The sequence below is a fragment of the Dermacentor albipictus genome, chromosome 3, assembly GCF_038994185.2.
Source record: "Dermacentor albipictus isolate Rhodes 1998 colony chromosome 3, USDA_Dalb.pri_finalv2, whole genome shotgun sequence".
Lineage (NCBI taxonomy): Eukaryota > Metazoa > Arthropoda > Arachnida > Ixodida > Ixodidae > Dermacentor > Dermacentor albipictus.
In genome coordinates, this window is record NC_091823.1 from 88,171,253 (window position 1) to 88,191,887 (window position 20,635).

At 47.3% G+C, this 20,635-nt stretch overlaps 1 protein-coding gene across 3 annotated transcripts in view; it reads left to right on the forward strand.

Annotated features, from left to right (window-relative positions):
- The window catches only part of LOC139057453 (dopamine receptor 1-like), a 556,142-nt gene that overhangs the window by 318,027 nt on the left and 217,480 nt on the right, over nt 1-20,635 (forward strand). For 2 of the 3 annotated variants that reach the window (XM_070535761.1, XM_070535759.1), the window contains exon 2: nt 13,973-14,112. The gene's annotated coding sequence lies outside the window, so the exon portion shown is untranslated. Of the gene's footprint in view, nt 1-13,972; nt 14,113-14,963; nt 15,141-20,635 lie in introns of those variants that run through there. The other variant, XM_070535763.1, reaches the window with a different exon arrangement.

The window sequence follows — 20,635 nt, forward strand, 5'->3', positions numbered from 1 at the left end:
TTTCAAATAATTTGTTTCGGGAGACTTTCGATAAAACAAGAGTTACAGCCATTTTCTGTAGCCATACTCCCTCCGTAGACGGCCATGTATTGACAGCATACGGGACTTCTGTAACGTTTACAACTTCACTGTGAACTAACGAATTCAGACTAGTAAATGAAACTCGGCGTAATGATAGATTCGTTTTAGTGGCCAATTGCAGTGTAATTTTTTTCAAGGTACCTGCATTAGATTGAGAGCTGCAGAGCATTCGAGAGAAACTGGAGACGAAAATTTTTTTCGTCTCGACGCGACGCGTAGACGGATGGACATCGACCACCGCGGAGGGTAGCTATATAGAACTTCGTTGTAAAATGAGTCAATAACAACAACAACAACAACGAACCGCTTCCATTCCTCGTATATTCTCCTTGGTCACTGGATAGTGAGGCCCTCGATTTCGGCAGAGTTGATGCCATGAGGTCTAGCATACAACAAATTATTGGTCCAGTTAAAGGTACCCTGAAACGATTTTGACGATTTTGTACAAACGTACTGAGTCATTACGGTAGGACCTTATGATCAATCATTGACGCATCTAAGTGCGCCGCCTAAAGCTTGTAATTTATTATAAGGTTTTAAATGTATACATCGCTACGATCGCAGCACGCCGCTAGACTGAGTTTTCAGCCGCCCCTGAACAGGTGACCCGAGGTGACCCTATGCCGCCAGTGGGGCGAGCTATCCGATCTGCTGCCCAGGGGGCTTCATCGATAATCTTTCCAACATTATGGTGAACAAACGTTGTTCGTAATAGTTGGAATGTTAGTTAATTTGTTTCTGTAAAAAAAAGAAACAGAAAGCGAGTGGACAAGGACTACTTATTACTACATTCAAGACTTCCGGCACACAGCAAGTGTCGTCTGCTTGTATCAAAACGTGCTCCGTGTTAATGAAAGCTACGCTGTCAGCATTGGTCTCCATCTTTCGTTTAGCGAGCGCCATGCTTAGCCCTTGTTACGTTGGGGGCTGCAAACATAGCGACTGGCAATATGTCGAGCTCAGACACCATGTCCTTCTGCAAGGCAGCAGACGAGCGGACTATCGGTATGCGATTGGCACCAGGACTGGGCCTGGGCGCTTCGGAGACGAGCGGAGGTGCAAACCTGAACTATGGTCCCAACGTTAATGGTACGCATGGTGCAGTCAGCTGGTGGCACAGTGCTCAAGCAAACACTGAGTATATAATATAGCAGTAACGAAATGTATTCTACCTTGCAGCTGGTGTAAATTTTTGGCAGGAGCGTAATCCTGAACACGTTGCTTTTCAATATGCTTAAAATGTTTTACACTGGGTTAGAGCAATATTAGCGCTCGGTTTGGCTGGTTAAGGTCGGGGCCCCCAGGTGGCTGGACCATGCAGGCCAATCAAGTACGTCTACGTTAAAGCTCCTCCATCACAGAAATATTAGTATGGAGGGGCTTTAGCTTACGCCTTCACCCATACGACAAAACCCCAAGCTCGCCTTTGGTTAACGGAATACCGGAAACGCTCCGCGCTGCGATAGAACTCTCGCAACGCACGCTGCTTCGATAGCTGTCGCTTTGGATCGAATGCCAGGCGGCTGTCGGAGAGGTTGGAGAGGCTTCGCGCGCTGATTCCAAGACCACCGGAAATAGACGACACGACGTTCCATCATGACGCAGTGAAGGCGGAGTTTAGCCTTGATCCCATCGGCGGACGAGTTGAGGAGAAAATGCGTGTCTATGGAGGCGGGTAACTTGTAATCGTCCGTAGCTCTCTCAATGTGAGTCGCTTCACACAAATTGTGGTGCGAATGATTTTCGGTAGCCGTACCGGACGCGTCTACAAAATTTGTCCGAACCGTTTTAGGGACCCTTTTACAATGGTCACCTGCGACGAGATTCTTGTGGTTTAAGGGGCGTTCCACATCCACCGTCATGGCCGTGAGTGGCGCGTGCTAACATTCCCAGAGCTCGATCTAGAACACATTCACAAGTCGGCTATACGCGCGGACGGGAGGATGGCTACCGCTGTGGTTCCATGGTAAAGCGCCACACGCGTAGTGCGGAAGATGCGCTTTCGACTCTCACTTGCAGCAAGTTATCTTTCTGCACAGTTTCATTTCTCTTTCCTCTGTTGTTTCTGCGTTGCAGTTTAAAAAAATAACGGTTAATTTCACCTGGCTTCATTGTCTGTTCATGCACTTGCAACATGCAAGACAAGCAATCGACAAACCCATGCACGCATAATGCGCAAATCGGTTATAAGTGAAGCTGTCATTGACGACCACTGAAATGTTTTCACTTCTTCTTTATGTAGCTCAACGCTCCTCTATAAAGGCATGCTCCGGTCCCATTTTATTCACTTCTATCTGCACACTCGGATGCTTCTGTTGCCGACTGCTTCTTTACATCTCTGTAGCCGACATCTTCATAGCCTATTCTAGGAGACTGGTAAATAATGCTTACATACAAAGTGTCACAAGCTTTCTATTCGAGCAGGTAGCTAGGGGCCATGTTGTTGTGTACAAATGGCAACACAGCATCGGCAGCCAGCAGGCAGCACTCACATAGTGGGAAGAGGCAAAGAAGGCTTCACTTAAAAAAAAAGCGATACCCTTGGTTACACTCATTCTTTTCGCTTAAGAAGACGACAATGTTTCTTGCGAATGCCGGTGAGTTAAAAAACAAACTGGCCCTAAACGAGACAACAACTATAGAGTTTTAACTTTAAAACAAAAAGATGACCGTGTTCCTGCTCCCGTACAGCGTTAACGACGTGCCCCTGCCAAGAGGGCGAGAGACAAATTATCTTGGCGCGTGCCTTGACAGCGCACTGATCTGCCTCCGCCTTCAACGTTTAAGGCGCCGTGCGCTTATTCCCGCCCTCGCTTCTGTGTGCCGGAATATTTGCAGCGTCGTGCGTTTCTTATGCTTGAGAGGACTTGGTGCCTTCCTTCGCTTAAAAAAACGAAGGAAGTAATGGGGTCACAGGATGATTGAAACTTGAAGTGATCAAAAGGGGGGCAACAAGTGTCGATTCACACTGGAGCCAACGTTTCGACAACGGGACTTCTATTTGTCAGGACCAACCGCTTTCCTTGAATGCCTTATATAGGTCAATCTTGCAAGCTGTGCACCTATTACTTATTAAACGATGCACCGAAACTCTGGGTTTTCATTCTTTTTGACGTGAAACGTCTTCCATTTTGGTCTAGGGGTACGCGTGCTCAAATCGCATGTAACGAAAACATGTTTTACTGATATCTGCAACCGAAATAGCCAGGCGCCTTACCTTGGTATTCTTGTGTAGGGGAAAAAAGTAATTTCTCGATGACGGATGTGTCACGTGCACAGATGGCGCCGTTGTCGCACCACGCATGACGTCATAGGAGCTGCATTTAACTTCTCGCTCGGCGTACAGAGAGACATAGCTTGGCAGTACGTTTGTCGGTCCGAGAGTGAGTGTTCGAGTTTGGTAGAGCTCACTCCTTTATAGTTGGTATAATCCAGCACACTAAAAAAAAAAGGCAGTGCCTAGCTTCTAGCGAAGCCCTAGCTGGATGCCAGAGGATGAGTACATACCAGAGCAATTATTCGAAACAGGGTTATGCATGTACGTATCTACAAGCTCCAAAACGAGTGATAGGATTTTGTGATGACAAATGATGAAGGTGCACTGAAATTTCGGAGAATAAAAAACGGCAAACGTTGGAAGGCCATAGGTAAGACAATCGTGGCTTTCTAACCTCCTCACTCACTTACACATTAGTATCGATGTTGACTTCCTCTGCCAAAGTGACATCAAAGAACTGTGCGATTCGCTAAAATTAACTGCGGCTGAATGAGGAAACCACAACTGTTAATTTTTCTCTGCAGACTTTGTGCTTTTTCTCTGACCTGGTATTTCTGTACTCTTTTGTTTCTATGCAAGGCCCTTTGCCCACTGCACGGGATTGGCCAAGAAGCCCAGGCGTTTCTCACACTCTTAATAACGATGACCATCAACTATTCTTTTTTTATGTTTCGCAGCACTGCTACCAGTACTCGCTCTATTTCTTTCGTAAGTGCCGCAGCAGGCCATTTTCGTGGTCAGAACGTGCGCAGCCAACTAACACAGCGGCTATAGATAGTGGCTCTCAATCCTAATTAATGAGAAAGCCAGGTCTCGTTGTCGTAATCGTGCCACGAGGTGGCGCGCATTGTCGCCGCAGTTCGATCGCTGCGCCAACACAACACAGCGGGGCCGAGAAAAAAGGGGGAAGAGGGGAGAGAAAGAGAGAGACACACACACACAGGAGAAGAAAATTCTCAGCTTGGTGGCATAGAATGCACGTATCTGAACTTCAGTGTTGAAATCAAGTTGAATTGGACGAACCGCCTGCGCAGGCTTTGCAACAGCATAAATGTGCATGTTAATGCACATTTATCGATTTGTCGAAAGATGGAAGCTGGGTATCAACCCGCAGGTCTCGTGTACATTTTTCGAATGCAGCTATTCTCAGCAAGAAATGTGAAAAGAAGAAAGGAGAACAACCTGAAAATATAAATTACGACATTAGGCCAGAGAATGGCCAAGAAGTTTTTGCCGTCATTGTTGCTGTCATCGTCTTGGTTGTTGTCGTTGTTGTTGTTGGCGGTCGTGGTGTTGATGATGATTTGAGGCTGCAGAAGTGAGAAACGAGAGGCGGAAGCGCCACGCCGGTGATCACCACCAAAGGAGCCGGCACCGAGGCGACCGGGCAGGAAATCCGTGCCATTGTCTCCTCAGTCGAGCGAAGTGCGGGAACGTGGATTGTTTGCGAACGGCGTTCAGTTGATGGAAAGCCGTGGACAGATGATGAAGTGGTCCCGAGACGACGCGGCAAAAAAAAGTGGTCTCTGCAGAAAGTGAATGAGGGAGGGTTAAGCAAGAGGGAGTGTTCGCCTTTCTTTCTTTCTTTCTTTCTTTCTTTCTTTCTTTCTTTCTTTCTTTCTTTCTTTCTTTCTTTCTTTCTTTCTTTCTTTCTTTCTTTCTTTCTTTCTTTCTTCCTTTCTTTCTTTCTTTCTTTCTTTCTTTCTTTCTTTCTGTACTTTTTGTCCTTCTTGCTTTAGTTGAATCATGGCAGTCTATACTAGTGCCCTCGAACCGGCACGCTGTGAGGAGGACCGTGGTGATGAGGTACGCAATGTGCGATCCACACTTCTGCTTTTTCGCCTCGCATTCACCGTCCCGCTCTTAACGCCAGCATTACTATATTACTACTAGACATACTAAGCGCTTTCGTCATGGTTGATTTCACATAGCAGCGGTGTCGGGGTAGCTTCGAGAAGTTAGCCGGGTTATGGAGGTGTCGCCTTGCGGTCCACAAGAGGGAAAGAAAGTACTTACGCCGGTTTCGTTCCTAGCCCGGATATAAAAATAACTGCAAGCGTGGCGCGTCACAAGTTGTTATAATAAGCTACGGCGCTTGGCACGCAGCTCTGCTGTATCCCCGTGAGAACGGTGAAAAAAAACTTGTGTCGAATTTTATTGCGATAGCTATTGACCGCCCAAGGCACATTTCTGCCGTCTGCGTCGCCGTCGCCGTCGCCGTTAGGTTCTGTATAAAGGCCAAGAGCGATAATAAACGTCGCCCTACTCCGTATGCTGTGTGTGCGAGTGAAAGCGTACGAGGGTGAGCCGGCGAGCGCAGTTCAGGGAGAGAGAGAGAGGGATAGTGAAGAGGAAGAGTCGTTATTTTCTCTTCACAATCACACTTAGTCTCTTTCTGAACCGCGTTCGCCGGCTGACCCTCGCAAGCTTTCACTCGCACATACAGCAAACGAAGCGCGGCGACGGTTTCTTTAGATGTGGGAGTCACATCCCCCGGTGTAAACTTGTATTACTGGGTTATATTTTCCCACGTACATTCAAATTACATCGATATGGCCTTAAAATTGACGTCAGACACTCTCGTTCGCTTATATCTTGGCTAAGAAATTAAATAGCCTCAAAATAACACTTGTAAGTGCTCCCATAGGGGTACGGCATGACTGTATGGTGTATGGGCGTTGCACAACTAGCACGCACGGGAAAACCAACATGCAAAAAAAAAAGCATTCGTCAGTGTTCGTCTCTTGTTTTTTCGTCTTAGTGTTCCACGTGCCTGTTCGCAACTCTCTCATCGTATCTTTCTCGGTAGCCACACTACCCACGCACTTTCTTTCGAACCACTTCATCACATCTAAGCTGCCAAAAGGAAACAATGAAAAATCGCCTTTAAATCTCGACACACCCTGCCTTAACAAGGCCAATCACGTGTCCGAGAGCGGGCCACATTGCCCAACCAATCAGGTTCTTCGATGAGGATTTCCACTTCGTGATGTGCGAATCATAAAAAGCAGCGAACAAAGCGTCAAATTTGAGTCACCAGATCCGCCGACGATGAGAGCGGGGCACACCTTTGGTGCATCAGCCCTCTGCAGTCTAATAAAAGTTATCTCTCTCTCTTTCTCTCTCGAGTTACCAGGGATGAATGCTAATACGCACGTGAGCAAGAAAGAGCTATAATATATGCACGTGCACCTGCTTTGCCAACGCTTAGAAACGAAGGCAAGTGTTTCAAATGGCTCAATCTCGACGATTATGATTCGCGTGGAAAACCGTGCGTATATATATATATAATCATAATGCTGGTGTGTACGTCTTGGATCACCACCAATAAACGTTGCGAAACTGTAAGCGGACTTCTCCATTTACTTCTACTTTTTTGTGTTTCGCGTGCACGGCTTTATAGGTTGGTGTCTCCCATTAAGATATGCGCACCGGCTACTTATTCGCGTGGCGATGAATTCATTTATCTCAACGGCTTTCCACGCTGATAGCTCGTTTCTTTCTTCCTGTAGGCTGCCAGGGCTGTCCAATGGGTGAAAGTCGATGATGCAATAAGTGAAAAGTTCAACAGTGCATTAAGTGCAATAAGTGCATGTTCGCTATCTAGTGAGCTCGCAGGGCCAAGCACCGCGCACTTGTTGGATAAGTGCCTCAGCGTCTACAACAATCGTGCTCGCCAGAGATCATCAAATTCCAACACACATCGCTGCAAACTGCCTTGGAGCACACATTCATCAGCTTCGCCGTACGCATGATCATCAGCAGGCATCCTTGTAATCAGAAATAAATCCGGCCACAATTTAGAAAGTTATCATCACTTATCAAGCCTGTCATCTATCAGGCAACAAAACAACAGCAAAGCCTTCATCTTCCCAACGGAGCATCTAATGGCCTCAGGTACGTCTTAAAATTTCGGGAATTACGAAGAAGGCCGAACACTCAATAATGGCTCTGAAACAGACGGCGATGATATTGAATGTGTCGTATACAGAAATAATACACATCTATATGCCGACGAATGTGTTTCCTCCGCCAGACATATGTAAAAGCTTGTACGTGGGCGTTCCCGCACCAGTGGCTTGCCCTACTCAAGATGGCCGTCCTCTCATTTCCGGCACTAGACTAGCAAGCAGCGAGGATGTAGTGAGGAATTAGAGGGATGCAAGAATGGTGGCACCAGCTCACGCGCTTCGCTCCCACTTCTAAAGCGAAGTCCGCCATTTTGTGTGGGTCAAGCTCGAACTCTAGTAGAGCAAACATGGAGAATGTTACATATGCGCCAATGTAGAACCTTTTCATCCTCACTCCTCTGGCTCCTGATCTCGATTGCTAAGGTGGCGGGTAACAATAAACTATAAGATAACTCGTCCTTCTTAGCACAGTTGTCCTTCAGCCTGCAAAGACTACTATACTACCGGCGCCTTTTGCGGCACTGACGGCATAGATTCGAAACTGATCGTGAAGTCCGTCTACATTTCATATGTCGGATTTTCTTGGCCCAGTACGACGACTAAATCGTGCAGGTCATTTGCGATAGACGCGTTCATTGAATTTCGTGAATACGAACACGTGGCGCTACCTCTTTGGCTGAACGCCAGCTCACTTACTATATCTTATTCTCGTTGCCAATGTAATGAGCCAGATTAACCACGAATATCCTGCGTCCACTCATTAACACGGTCCGGTCCGCCTTGGAAGGTGAGGCCAGCCTCGCCCCTAGCTTTAGTTTCAGAATGAAAAAGTGCCTTACGTCAGCCGGTCACCGCGAGCAATGTGTAAGGGACTAGTAAAGGCGCCAGCAGTAATCACTTTCAGGAGCTCCTCAGGATATTCTGAGGTTGCTCTCGTATTTTTTTTTCCATTCTATCTGTGATGCAGCTCCGCACAGAAGCGCGGACGAAAAGTTAGCTTTAAAGTGAGCGTGCCCGGAATCGGAGCCGTTCGGTTTCATTAGCTATGCGGCCAGTCGGTAATTGCATCTTTGCGCCCAAAACTCACACCCCTAAGCCCCCGTTCGAGCCTCTTTTTCTTCTCCCTTGCAGTGTAGTCACGTTCGATGCGTCTAAATCCGATAGCCAGCACCTTCCTTGCCTCCCATCTGCATTTCCCGCAGCACTTTCACCAGCCGTCCCATTTTTCTTGGTCCCAATCTTATCTCGGTCCCTCTTACTGACAAAAGAGTTGCCGTGATGTTTATCTCAATCGGGATCCTGGCATGAACACCGCTTTGAGCTTCCGCTTGTTTCTGGCACAAAAACAGGGCAATGTTAGCAAGAACAGCGCGCAAAGGTTGGCTTCCCTGCATACATTTATCTTCGTTCTCCTCCTTCTTATTCATCACATATTCAAGTTGCTCGCCTTTGTTTTTGTGTGACTTATACCTCGCTCCTTTTTTCTTCCAACACAATCTGTAGTGATTGTTGCGCAGCATTCCTTTCCCGACGTTGACGTTTAAGTAAACAGCAATATACCTTCTTTTATTTTCCTGTTCCTCGCCTGAGCACATGCGCTCCAACTTTGTATCCTATTTCTGTAAAAAAAAAAAAAATGTGCAGGAAGTTTATGCGAACAGGCCTCGAAGTAAGCTTCGAGAAGCTTACGCTGAGTGTCCGAAGTTCTCTCCAAAAATGTCAAGATTGGCCGACTATGAATTTTACAAGAAACCGCGAGCTGAATTTCTTGCGCCTGATTCTTGCCTCCTGATGCGCATCTCTAACATGTCAGCGATGGCACCAGCAACTCGTATGAATAAAACAAAGGCATCTTTGTACAAGCTTTCGTTGGCTAATAACGAACGCGGCGTGCGCACTAAACACGCATGGTGCATACAGGAACGAAACGGGCACTGTATTACGTCAAGCTAATGTTTTCGCCTCTCACTAAACAAAACTGAAGAAACAGGCGCGTCTATCGTGAATCGCCCTCTTCTCTCGCCACAGCTGAAATATGATGCATGCACCGCGATAGTGAAAATGGCGGTCATACAAAAACAAATCGTTTGGCTCGCTCCCTCAGTAATGTCTTTAAATTGCACAGATATGCTGAACAGTCCACACAATATCGAAAACCGAATAATCAAGGGAATACATACACGACTGGCATTGCACAGCTCGCTCCTCGAGAGACCGTTTTATCTTGGGGAGAGGCCATTTGGGGGCAAATTGTTCTGTTCACTTTCTATCGCAGGCTTGTTTTAAACAGCACCCTTTGTTGAAAGCGCATACTGGCTCAGTCAGAGTATCGCCACAGGTTCGTTGCGTATATAGAGTGAGAACGTCCTTTACAGCAACACTGGTTTCTATGCAAGTAAACCAATGGCTGGAGCAGCCTCCATTGAAGTGAGAGGAATTTACGCATGGATGTGTGTCGGTATCACGCACTTTGCTGTGGAAAGAATGGAGAGATTAGGTTAGGGGGCGCAAGCGGCTTGCACACGCAAGAACTAGGGGCCGCGTTACTATTCATGCGCGGACGTCTACGTCTAGGTCTGCGCATGAGCAGTAACGCGGCTCCTAGTTCTTGCGTGTGCAAGCCGCTTGCGTCCCCTAATGTAAAACTCTCTATTAGAGAGTTAGGGGACGCAAGCGGCTTGCGTACGCAAGAGCTAGGGGCGGTGGCACTGCGCATGCGCAGACGGCTCTGCGCATACGTATTAGCGTGGACCCTAGTTCTTGCATACGCAAACAGCTAGCGTCCCTAATCTAAAACTCCCTATTGACACGCCTTAGCAACGCGCTCGCGGCCTCTCCTCCTTTCGTGAACATGTTCCAGTTCCCAACAGCCTCTGCGCTCCTCTTCATTGTCTGTCCCCGCTGCTCACCTTGTTCTCATTATGCACCGCTGATAGTGTCTTTCGCGGAGCTTTCTTTCAGAATGACGACTCCCTAATAATATCTATATAAAATTTCACGCAGAGTGTATTTCTTTCTATTCTCACAGAAAGCGTGTATTTTCTCTTATAGCAAGGTCCCATCACGTCTGGCGGGCTTTTGTTCCCGCAAGATAGTCTTTCTCTCCCTTCCTTAGCGTCCTTTATCATGAATGCACTACTGTAGCTGTCGTGGCGTAACAGTGTATGCGTCATATTGTAGATCTGCGGCCTCAAGGCTTATACAGCTGTGATTTGTGTAATTATATTGACGTCATGTCTATTTCATGTTCGTTATCCTCTACATTCACTATGTGCATACTCCTTTTTCATGCGCTGTACATGCGTTTCGTGCGTGCTCGTATACTTGTTCTATACAGGTCATAAACCAGCATCCTTCGCGCGCTGTACAAAGCATTAAAAGAGTGCGCCAGTAGTAAGGCCTCGTGGTTGTTCCTGGGTTCTTCAGTAAGCATTTATTTATTTATTTATTTATTTATTTATTTATTTATTTATTTATTTATTTATTTATTTATTTATTTATTGTCAATATGCTGTTTATTTGCGCAATTTCACCTGTCATATCAATTTGATTACAGCAATTCATGTAAGATCGACAAAGCTAGCTGTACCAGTCTTTTCGAGTGAGACCACTTTAGGCCGTCCGAGGCCCCCTGCCCAACCCATCCTCGCGCCTTCTGCTACAGGTTAGCTAAGCCAAGGTGTCAGCAGCCAAAGTATCTGCAGCTGGATATCCTTCACTTTCAGCAATAGCTTACAGGTGGTCTCCGTTTAGTATGGTTTCCTGTAAGGTCGCTCGGCGGTATTGTTGTGATTGACCGTTCAACCCGCGTTTTACTTCCGGTCACAGCTAGCGCGTTTATGGGGAACGGGCCGACGGCCTCATCAAAATGGTTCTCAAAACGGATGATTTATGGCCACCACGGGAGTACCTTGGTCAAGAGAGGTTTAGGGAAATAGTGCAAGGATACGGTCCATCACCTGTCAGCCGCCGAAATTGGCATGTCCACGCTGGAGACGGAGTCAGTGTGCGGTCCTAGACAGTGGACTAGCGTAATCAGTGGAAAAGCGGAGTCAGTAAACAAGCGGAGTCAGTAAACAAGTGGAGTCAGTAAACAAGTGGAGTCAGTGGACAAGTGGAGTCAGTGGACAAGCGGAGACAACGGACAAGCGGAGCCAATGTACGGTCCCTACCCGCCGTGGTTGCTCAGTGGCTATGGTGTTGGGCTGCTGAGCACGAGGTCGCGGGATCAAATCCCGGCCACGGCGGCCGCATTTCGACGGGGGCGAAATGCGAAAACACCCGTGTGCTTAGATTTAGGTGCACGTTAAAGAACCCCAGGTGGTCAAAATTTCCGGAGTCCTCCACTACGGTGTGCCTCATAATTAGAAAGTGGTTTTGGAACGTAAAACTCCGTAACTTAATGTACGATCCCCCTACCCCTGTTTGTACCCAGTGATGTGCGTACGTTTCCCACAAAGCTCCCTTCGGAGGGAAAGAGCAACAGACCACCGGATTTGTCGAGTCTGATGTCACCGGTCTCCTGACGCCAGAACGGGGGAAGTGACTGAACACTAACCACGCAGTACATAAAATGAGTGACGAATGCCTGAAGTTATCGGCTGCTACAACTTCATCATGAACTTTTTCTGTACTACTTCGAACTTTCTTGTGAACATGTAAATGTTCACAAGAAAGTTCTGGATGCGTCTTGGATATCTAGCCCAGTAATCCTTCTTATTAGTATCATAATACTTCTGAACACAGGTATTAGTATCTAATACCTGTGTTCCGCCGTGCATTTTCTATTGTTCACTACATAGAGAGACCAGTTACTTTGTTTGTGAATCTTTGTTAAACACCACCAGGAGTGCAGTCTGTGGTCACAGATGTTCTGAAGGAGGAAGTTAAAGGTACGCACCGAGAACGTGGGAGCTGTTGCGAGTGTAGGTTGTTACCTTACTTGTTTTAATTTGTTTGAGTCAATGTTAGGAACGCACAAAAGAGAGAGAAAATAACTGTCGCAGTTTCGCCCGAAAAGCGAAGCATCGAGTAATATAGCAAATTAGAGGTCAGTTAGCTATACAAAGAAAGGATAGTCGTTTTATCTGCCGCATAAACTCGTGAACATAGGCACACTAAATTAACAAGCATCGTATCATGCGTGCGCAAGCAAACTCAACACATATTACTCGATAACCGCGGAAACTCGCTGTCGAAACGGTGGAAGGAGGAAGCGCGGCAGCAGCAGCGAGCGAATTGGCCTTCGTGCTGCGTCTCGCATCAACGTGAACTAAGCCGCGAAAACGCAGCGCGCGTCGGACTCTTTCCCCGTCGAGATGGCTTTCAATATGCAGCGGCCCCTTGCTACCCTCCCCCCGGAGCCTTGCGAGCAACAGAAGACAGCGCGCTTCCTGCCCGCTTTTCTCGCTTTTAAGCGTGAGATTGAGCCGCGATCGCCCGCTCACCCTCGCACACTTTTACTCGTACATACAGCATACGCCACGCAGCGACAATTTTTATCGCCCTTAAACTTTATACGGAACCTCACGGCGACGCCGACGCCAACGGCAGAAATGCGCCTGTCCCCATATAATTGCTGTCGCCATAAAATCTTTAGCAGGTTTACGTTATTGCGGAAGGAGACCCTAAGTCTTTCTTTCTGCTTCTATCTTCTACTCCACCTATTAAACTTAACTTCGTGCCTTGACGTTCCATTCCTGCCCGCTCTTGGCCAGGAGCAAAAGTGCGACAGCGCTGCAAATATTGAAAAGAAAAAGTAGTTTGCATTCGAACAAGCGTACCTATAATACAAAAAATTGAGAACATGAGTGTCGCCTTGCAGTTTTTTCCTAACGTGAAGCAGAGGCAGCGATGGGGGGGGGGGGGGGGGGCGAGGGCGTTGTTTGGTATGGACCAATTTAGCCACCACAATGACCCTGGGTTCGAAACAGCAATCTTGGCAGGCCAAATTTTCATTTTTTTTATTGTGTTTGGCAGCTTCGCGAGAGAAACAGTTTGCGCTTAAACAGCGCCCCGGTAAAGACATCATTGTTTCGGTCCACCCGGTTTTACGCCTGTGTGATTCTTTGGACCCTTGGCGGTTGGCTGAACAAAAAGTATCCTCTCCGCTGGGCACCGGGTAACAATCGCTCATTTGCCTGCGAGTATAAAGCTTTAGCTTCCAGCTTTATCAACATAGCTGTATTCTACCTGGTAACTTTGGCCTTAAAGTCTGCATCTTATACAATGCCGACCGCTACAAATGAACTAAGACTTCACTGTGAAACGAAGCAAAACAAAAAATTATTGAAGCATTTTAGCAACAGATACCAATATAGCCGCCGGAGGGTCTAGCCCCCTCAATTACGAAGTGCCTGCGCCGTTTACGGCGCGGCTATTACATGCCGAGGGCTCCTTGCATGTGTCCGCGATGGTCTTTCAGTCTAACCTCTTCGCGTTTAATATTTAAGAAAATGTTGTTATAAGCGAAAGGCAAACTGCGGGGTTTTCAGCCTGCGCCCACCCTCTATGCAATTTTCTGGGGCGCAAACTTTGCATGCCGCTTCAGCTCGCGATGTTGAAGCGTTCTTAACTCGTGCCTCGTTACTTTGTGGAATTATTTTTTCTACGAATATTCGGTTTATACGCGCCTTCTTTTTCTCCGTCATGTTTGTTTACGTTGTTTTCGTTGCCTGAAGCTTTTTATCGTCTTCTCTTGCAGGGCCGCCGGGTTCAAGCAGTCCTGGTGGGTTCCTGAAAGCGCAGCCCGAGACTCATCGCAAAGTTGCGAGCAACGCCTTCCTACGCCAACTCCGTCATCTGGCTGTTCCGAGCAACGGAGCTCTTCCTACACACTCTGCGGTAAGAACGACGTTACGCGAGCATGTTTTCTTGCGTAGAGAAGACAAAACAAGCCGTATGAGTAAGCAGCGTTGTGAGAAAGAAAATAGGTGGTGCAGGAGATATAACCACTGCGCATCGCATGAAGCCGTCCACTCGCAAGGTGATTGGTGAGGAGGAAAACAGATTCCGCTTCCACGACATATCATTGCTTCAAATCGTTTTACCTGCGAACATTTCCATCTCTGAAAGAAGAATGGAATATATGTCATGCGGGTTTGCTGGATATTATATAGGCGAGTCAGAAAGTCATTGCCCCTATATTTTCCTTTTTTTTTTAGCCAAATTACGGCTGTAAATGCGTATTCAACATATCCATTCCCAGCGGTGGAACTTTCTTGGATTGACCCGGCAATATCTGCCGATATCTCCACGGCACGGCGCTGCTGTCAATTGTTGAAGACAGAAGACCAGTTTGTACAAGGAAGAAGAAGCATGTGCTTTTTCTGCGGTAAAGCTAGGAAAACGATGGAGCATGTTTTATTAGAATGTGAAGTTATCTATCTGCCCAGCGGTAGATTTAGGAATCACTGGCCTCCTTGAAGCCCTTGGGTTCAGCGAGAGCAGGGGAAAAACAAACATGTCCGCAATAGAGATTAGTAAGAGGCGACCTACTCACGCATGAAACCCCTCAAACTTCGTAAAGTAGCGACACGCTTTGAAGAATGCCGCCTCCTCCTCGTGCACCCTCGTCGAGGCCGACGCCGCTGCTATTGGACTAATGGCATCACGTGGGCCTTCGCGCCGGCTTCGTTTGTATACAGTCGCGCTCCGCCGCCATTTTCGCTTGAGAAGCGTCTACCGACTGGCGAGGAGCGCACGTTGACGCCCTTGCTCTTCCGTGTTGTTTTGGTTTGCGAACGCTTTGAACTAAGTTTTGTGGAAAGTCCGACGTCGCTTCAAGGCATTTTCCAACCCCATGACCTGCTGGGCCTTCGTATGTCAAAACAGTTTCAGAAAAGGCAAGAAGCTCTGCTTGATACCGTCTGGTAAGCGCTACGGGTTAAGAAAACCATGGATTCGTCGAATTGCGAGGAAGAACTTATTGCACAGTTCATTGAGCATGTTGCCATTTTTCTGCACGCTTTAGCACGATTCCTACGTGACGTGTACTTTGTTTATATAAGCAGTACGTGGTCGTATTTGGTGCGCTTAATCGTTTCTCTCGCCAACAGGCTTGAATTCGCGGGCACGCGAGGCTGCGTGTGAAAACGTGATTACGAAACTTTTAAGAATAAGCGCAGTCCTTTTGAAAAAATTTTGAGGCTCGAGCGTTGAAACTCATCATAGGAAGCAACTCTCTGTCTTTTATGATTACTTACTAGCCTTCTGTAGAGCGAATACTGTTGTTCGTGTTCGTCGTTGGCGGCCGCCCGGTGGATTTGCGATACGAAGAAAAAGCGTGCATGGTCCCCCGAAACCGAGTTACGGGGCGCGTTCGTCGCTGAACGACAACTTCCTAGGCCTTTATGGCTATACGGGCTAATTCGCGTGAACATTAAAGTGTGTGAAGGTTAAAATGCGGTGGTGGAGCACTCGCAAAGAATACGGGCGGTCGCCCGCTCGTTCACTGGCTGGTATAGTTGTCGTTTACTCGTTCGTTCAACTATTAGTTCGTATGGCCACTATGTCTGCTAGGCGCATTTGCTGTAGGGCATTTAGGCTGGTACGTTTAAATACGTAATGAGACAACAAATGGTTCCTAAATATCAGCGACTGCATCATTTCACTTACCTCATTTTCGGTCGCATCATAGCGTGGCAATTCTATGCGCGTTCATCACTTCTTTAAAGTCACATCCCGCGTATGTTATTTCGGAGCGAGCGCAACTGTCCTCAATGCATGCACCTAAGTGCAACTCGGTTCGCGACAAGTGCGTCACTTCGTGAACGAACGAGTTAACGCACGATGAAGTGTTATTCTTGATGAGTCACTAACCTGTAAAAATACTTTACTCAACGTAAGATCACTATACTCTTGTTTGAGCCTGTATGAATCGCTGTTACTGCTTTCAGGCTTCGCGAATGAATACTAGAAAACTTATTTCGCTTTCTAAGTACGCAGAGGCCCGACTGGATGATCGGCCGCGCGTCATTAAGTCGAATTTGAGGCACGAGAAACATAATAGCACCAGCGTTTACTTCTGAGGCTTTGCGCGTGCTTAGAAGATTGGCAAGTGCGCACGTTGGCGGCACTGTAACTTTTAGTGCTTTATCGAACCTTCAGAGCAGCGATTGTGCCCCATGCCAGCCGTTGTGCACCATAGCTGATACGCGTCGTGAATTCACATGGTAATGGCGGCACTGTATATTTAGGCTACTGAGGGCTTGATGAAGGCCAGGATGATGGCACTCGATTGTAAACGTGTTATTTACAGTCATTTGCGGCAAGATTTCGGGACACGCGCTTGACAAATGTTGCGTACCTAATTGTCACCCACGCGATACATTACGAGCCGTCGTGGCCGGGGCAGCGTTAGCGCTCGTTTAGATACTTTTTTATATATAGTTATAGAAACAGAGAAAGAAAAGCTGCCGTCACTGAATTTGTGTAACCCTGCGCATAAAAATTCTATGCTGTACAAAAATTTCAGCGGAGCTAGAAAGCCAATGCGAACATTTAAAGCGCCTGGCCTTGCTGTGAGTGCATTGACTCTGCGAAAGGTCGTCTTCTACGCTCAAGTGATGTAGGTGGCGCCACGCTCGAGGATGGAGCGCGAAAGAGAGGAGAAACGAGGAAGAGTGAAGGCGGAGGAGGAGAGTGTCGCTACTTTGCGAAGTCTCAGGGGTTTTAACTCACGCACACTCACTCTCTCCGCCTGACTCACTCACTAATTGATTCTTTCTCTTTCTGACTCGCTCAGTGTTCAACTCTCTTGAAAGTTCATTCCAAGTGAACCGCGTTGGCTGAGACAAGTTGGGTAAAACCTCTGTTCTAGCATAACATTACGTTTTAAGTACACAGCAAACACAACCCCTGCTGGAAGCAAATATTCATAGTTTGGCGTTAATAAAAGCAAAAGCGGGCCAGAAAACGGATTCAAACCACCGCACTAAGAAAATAAGTCAACAGGCGAGAAATCGGCCGTCTTCAATGCCGTCTTTTAAAAGAAGAAGAAAAGAAAAGAAACTGTAAGCTGTGCATTGTGTAAGATGATGCACGCGGGACTGAATTGTAACGCTGCTAGCAAAATAAATTTTACTTAGCCAGCGAATCCACAAGCCCTAATGCTAGCTAGCAAAGCGAATCAGTTTCTCAAAGGACGCGGCAAAGACGGCATTTAAGACACGATGAAGTAGTGCTAAAGAAAAGCGTTACAAAAATCAGGTATTTTGGTTTAGCCAGAATACTTCGTCTGGCTTTACCAGTGTCACAACATCTGAACTATTCTTTCATTGCGATAGCAATCGTATGGGCACTCCAAGTACATTTCTGCAATCGGCGTCCACATGGACGTCGGCGTCGCCGTGAGGCTCCGTATAAAGTTCAAGGGTGATAACGCCGCCGCCGCGCGCCCTACGCTGTATGTGCGAGTGAAAGCGTGCGAGGGAAGACGACGATCGCGGCTCAGTCTCGTCCACGCGAAAGGGACGAATACGAAGAGGTAGCGCGCCGCCTTCCTTCGCGTGCGAGGCATCCAACGTTGCCAGGCACTGGGAGGGGGGAGGGGAAGCGGCACTCTCTCCGGCTGTTACTGCGCATGTGGTGACTGCACGTGGCCGCACGGCCGTATCTTGAGAACGATCTGCGTTGGGGGCAGAGCGTAGTATCGTCGGCGGGCATTGAAGCGACACACGAGGTGAATGTGACTTGATTCGCTGCTGCTGCTGCTGCGTTTCCTCACGCCAGCGTTTTGACAGCAAGTGTCCGCAGACATCGAGTGTCATGTGTTCATGTTTGCTGTCCGCGCTGACTTAGTTAGCAAGCGAATGTTTACAAGTTGATACAGCCGATGGAAGTACTATCCTTGATTGGGATCGCTGTCTGCTATTTGCCACCGTAATATATATATATATATATATATATATATATATATATAAAGAAGTATGCTGCATTTGCTCTTGTACTGCGCTGTGACATTTTTTCGCTGTGGCATTGAGATGGAAGACGTGTGGTCTTTCCGTAATCATGTTGCTATTGTTTCACATATTCTGTAGTGAATGAACTGCATGCAGCACTGTCGGCAATGCCATGGTTCTCACACCACACTCCTGGTCGTGTTGCTGACGTCAAAAAAACTGCTGGTCCAAAGCCTCTTTTGATCCCTTGCAGGAGTTCTAATAAATCCCCCGTGATGGGTCAAATAATCTCGTGTTAATGAGGAAACGTTTGATATTGGCAACTGGAACAGGATAGAGATTAGTATTGCGCAGTGATAGTCACACTAACCTGGTTTTACCATAACAGCCATTGAGTTCTGCAGTTTAGTGAACAACGCTCTCCCGAAACGAAGATCTGGCTGGAAATTCTGGACTTAGAAATATCAAATGGGTACACGCAATTTATCTTTTCTTGTCGTTGTGTAACCCATATATGTTTTTTTCTTAACACCTAGTGATTTTTCGCGTCCCTCGCATTCTCTCATTGCGCGAGAGAGAGAGAGAGGAAAGGGGAAAGGCAGGGAGGTTAAACAGAGAAAAAAAAATCCGGTTGGCTACCCTACGCTGGGGAGAGAGGGGAGGGGGAGGTAAAGTGGAAACAAAGTAGAGATAAGGAAAGGAAGGAGCATAGACACACAATCACAATCGGTCACTGTCACCGAACACTGTCATCGCACAGCACACTGACACTTGTAGCACTATCAACATCTGTTCAGGCTACAGTCGCCTGTCCAGTTCTGTCGCCCTCAAGAACCGCAACAGTGCCCTCGTCGCCCTCTGCTGCGATGGCTTATGATGGCGGTATCTTAAAATGAGTTCCTCTGTGAGAGGTCTTTGGTCAAAGCGCGCTATCGCGGTTGCAAGTGATTGTCTCTGTAACGTATATCGAGGACAGTCACAAAGAAGGCGTTGAAAAGTCTCCTCGTTACCACAGTCCTCACACGAGGCGTCGTCGGCCCACCCAATTCGGTAAGCGAAAGACTTGGTGAAAGCCACCCCTAGCCATAGTCGACAAAGCAGGGTAGCTTCGCGACAACAGAGCCCAGCTGGAATACAAAGGCGTAGGGAGGAGTCAAGATGGTGGAGTCGGTAGTTGTGAAAACTTCCAGCGTTCCACAAGGATAACGTGATGTGACGGCTGATCATTCGAAGTTTTCGAGCGGCATCTGTCCTTGATGACGGTATCGGCTCCTCTTCGTCGCCTTGAAGAGCCGACCGAGCAGCGTTATCAGCGTGTTCGTTCGTGTTCATTGCGCGAAAAATGCCGCTGCGCTCTCTGGTCGTTTAGTTAGAACAGAAAGCCCGGATGAAAAAGTACCAGTGATTTCAAGATCGTGGTCCTGGCTTCACAAGAGCTATGTCCTAGAAAGAAAGCGAGAGAGAAAGAAGAAAGCAAGGAAGTGTAACAACAAGAAATAAGCCATTTTGCATTTACATTTCAGGCGGCAAATTCATATTGGCGTCTGACACGATTTTAACCTTTCTGACCAGGATGCAGCTTATACAGAAAAGCTTACATATCTGGCAAAAGGTACGCTGCTCACGCTGCGCTGATGAGTACTCAAAAAAGCATTACCATTCCTGAATATCGTGTGTAATACACAATATAAGCTGAACAGCAAAATGCTTTTTCGCGCATGCACGTGTGCAAGCTGGCAGTAAGCGCGTTATTTGCTTTGTTCTTGACGCGTTTAGAGTCAACGTTTATCTCTAAAGGGCTTACGCGTTAGCTCGTTGTTCCGCCGCCAAATTCGATAAAATTAGCGACTCGTTAACGTTCTATAACTATATGGTCTGCTACTCTCTAAGGTTGTATGATGAACGTTAGCCGCGGGAAACGTTAGCCTTGCCGTTTCATCATACTGCATCTAGCTTTAGGTCTCGCCGAAATTCTCGCTTAGCGTGATTTGTTAATCTTTTACGTTAATCGAGTTTGTGGGCGCGAACCATCTCACTCTAGGTCGTCATCATGATTGTTACACTGTCGATGTGAAGCGGGCAATGTCCACAATGGTTTGCGTTCTTTTGTTTTTCTCTGTAGGTACAAGCACATACACATAGAAAAAGAAAGAAGAAATAAAAGTGAGCAAGATAATTGGCTCGCGAACGGTGGATAGCGTTAATATTAGCCTGGTGCGCTGGCCGTAGTGCTGCGTTGCAATGATGCTGCAAAGCAGCTCGGTGTAATTTGCATTTTTCTGTGTGCGATGAGCCGCCCCCGCGACCTGCGTAGTCTCACTTTAGCTCATTTGTCCAGCCATTTGGCCAGCGAAGTTATGCAGTTGCAGTTATGCATGGATCACCGTGAAAGAAACATTACAGCTGTGAAGCCAAGCCTGCGAGACCGGAGAGCACCTCGGTCTGCTTTCGCCGTTGTTCACAGG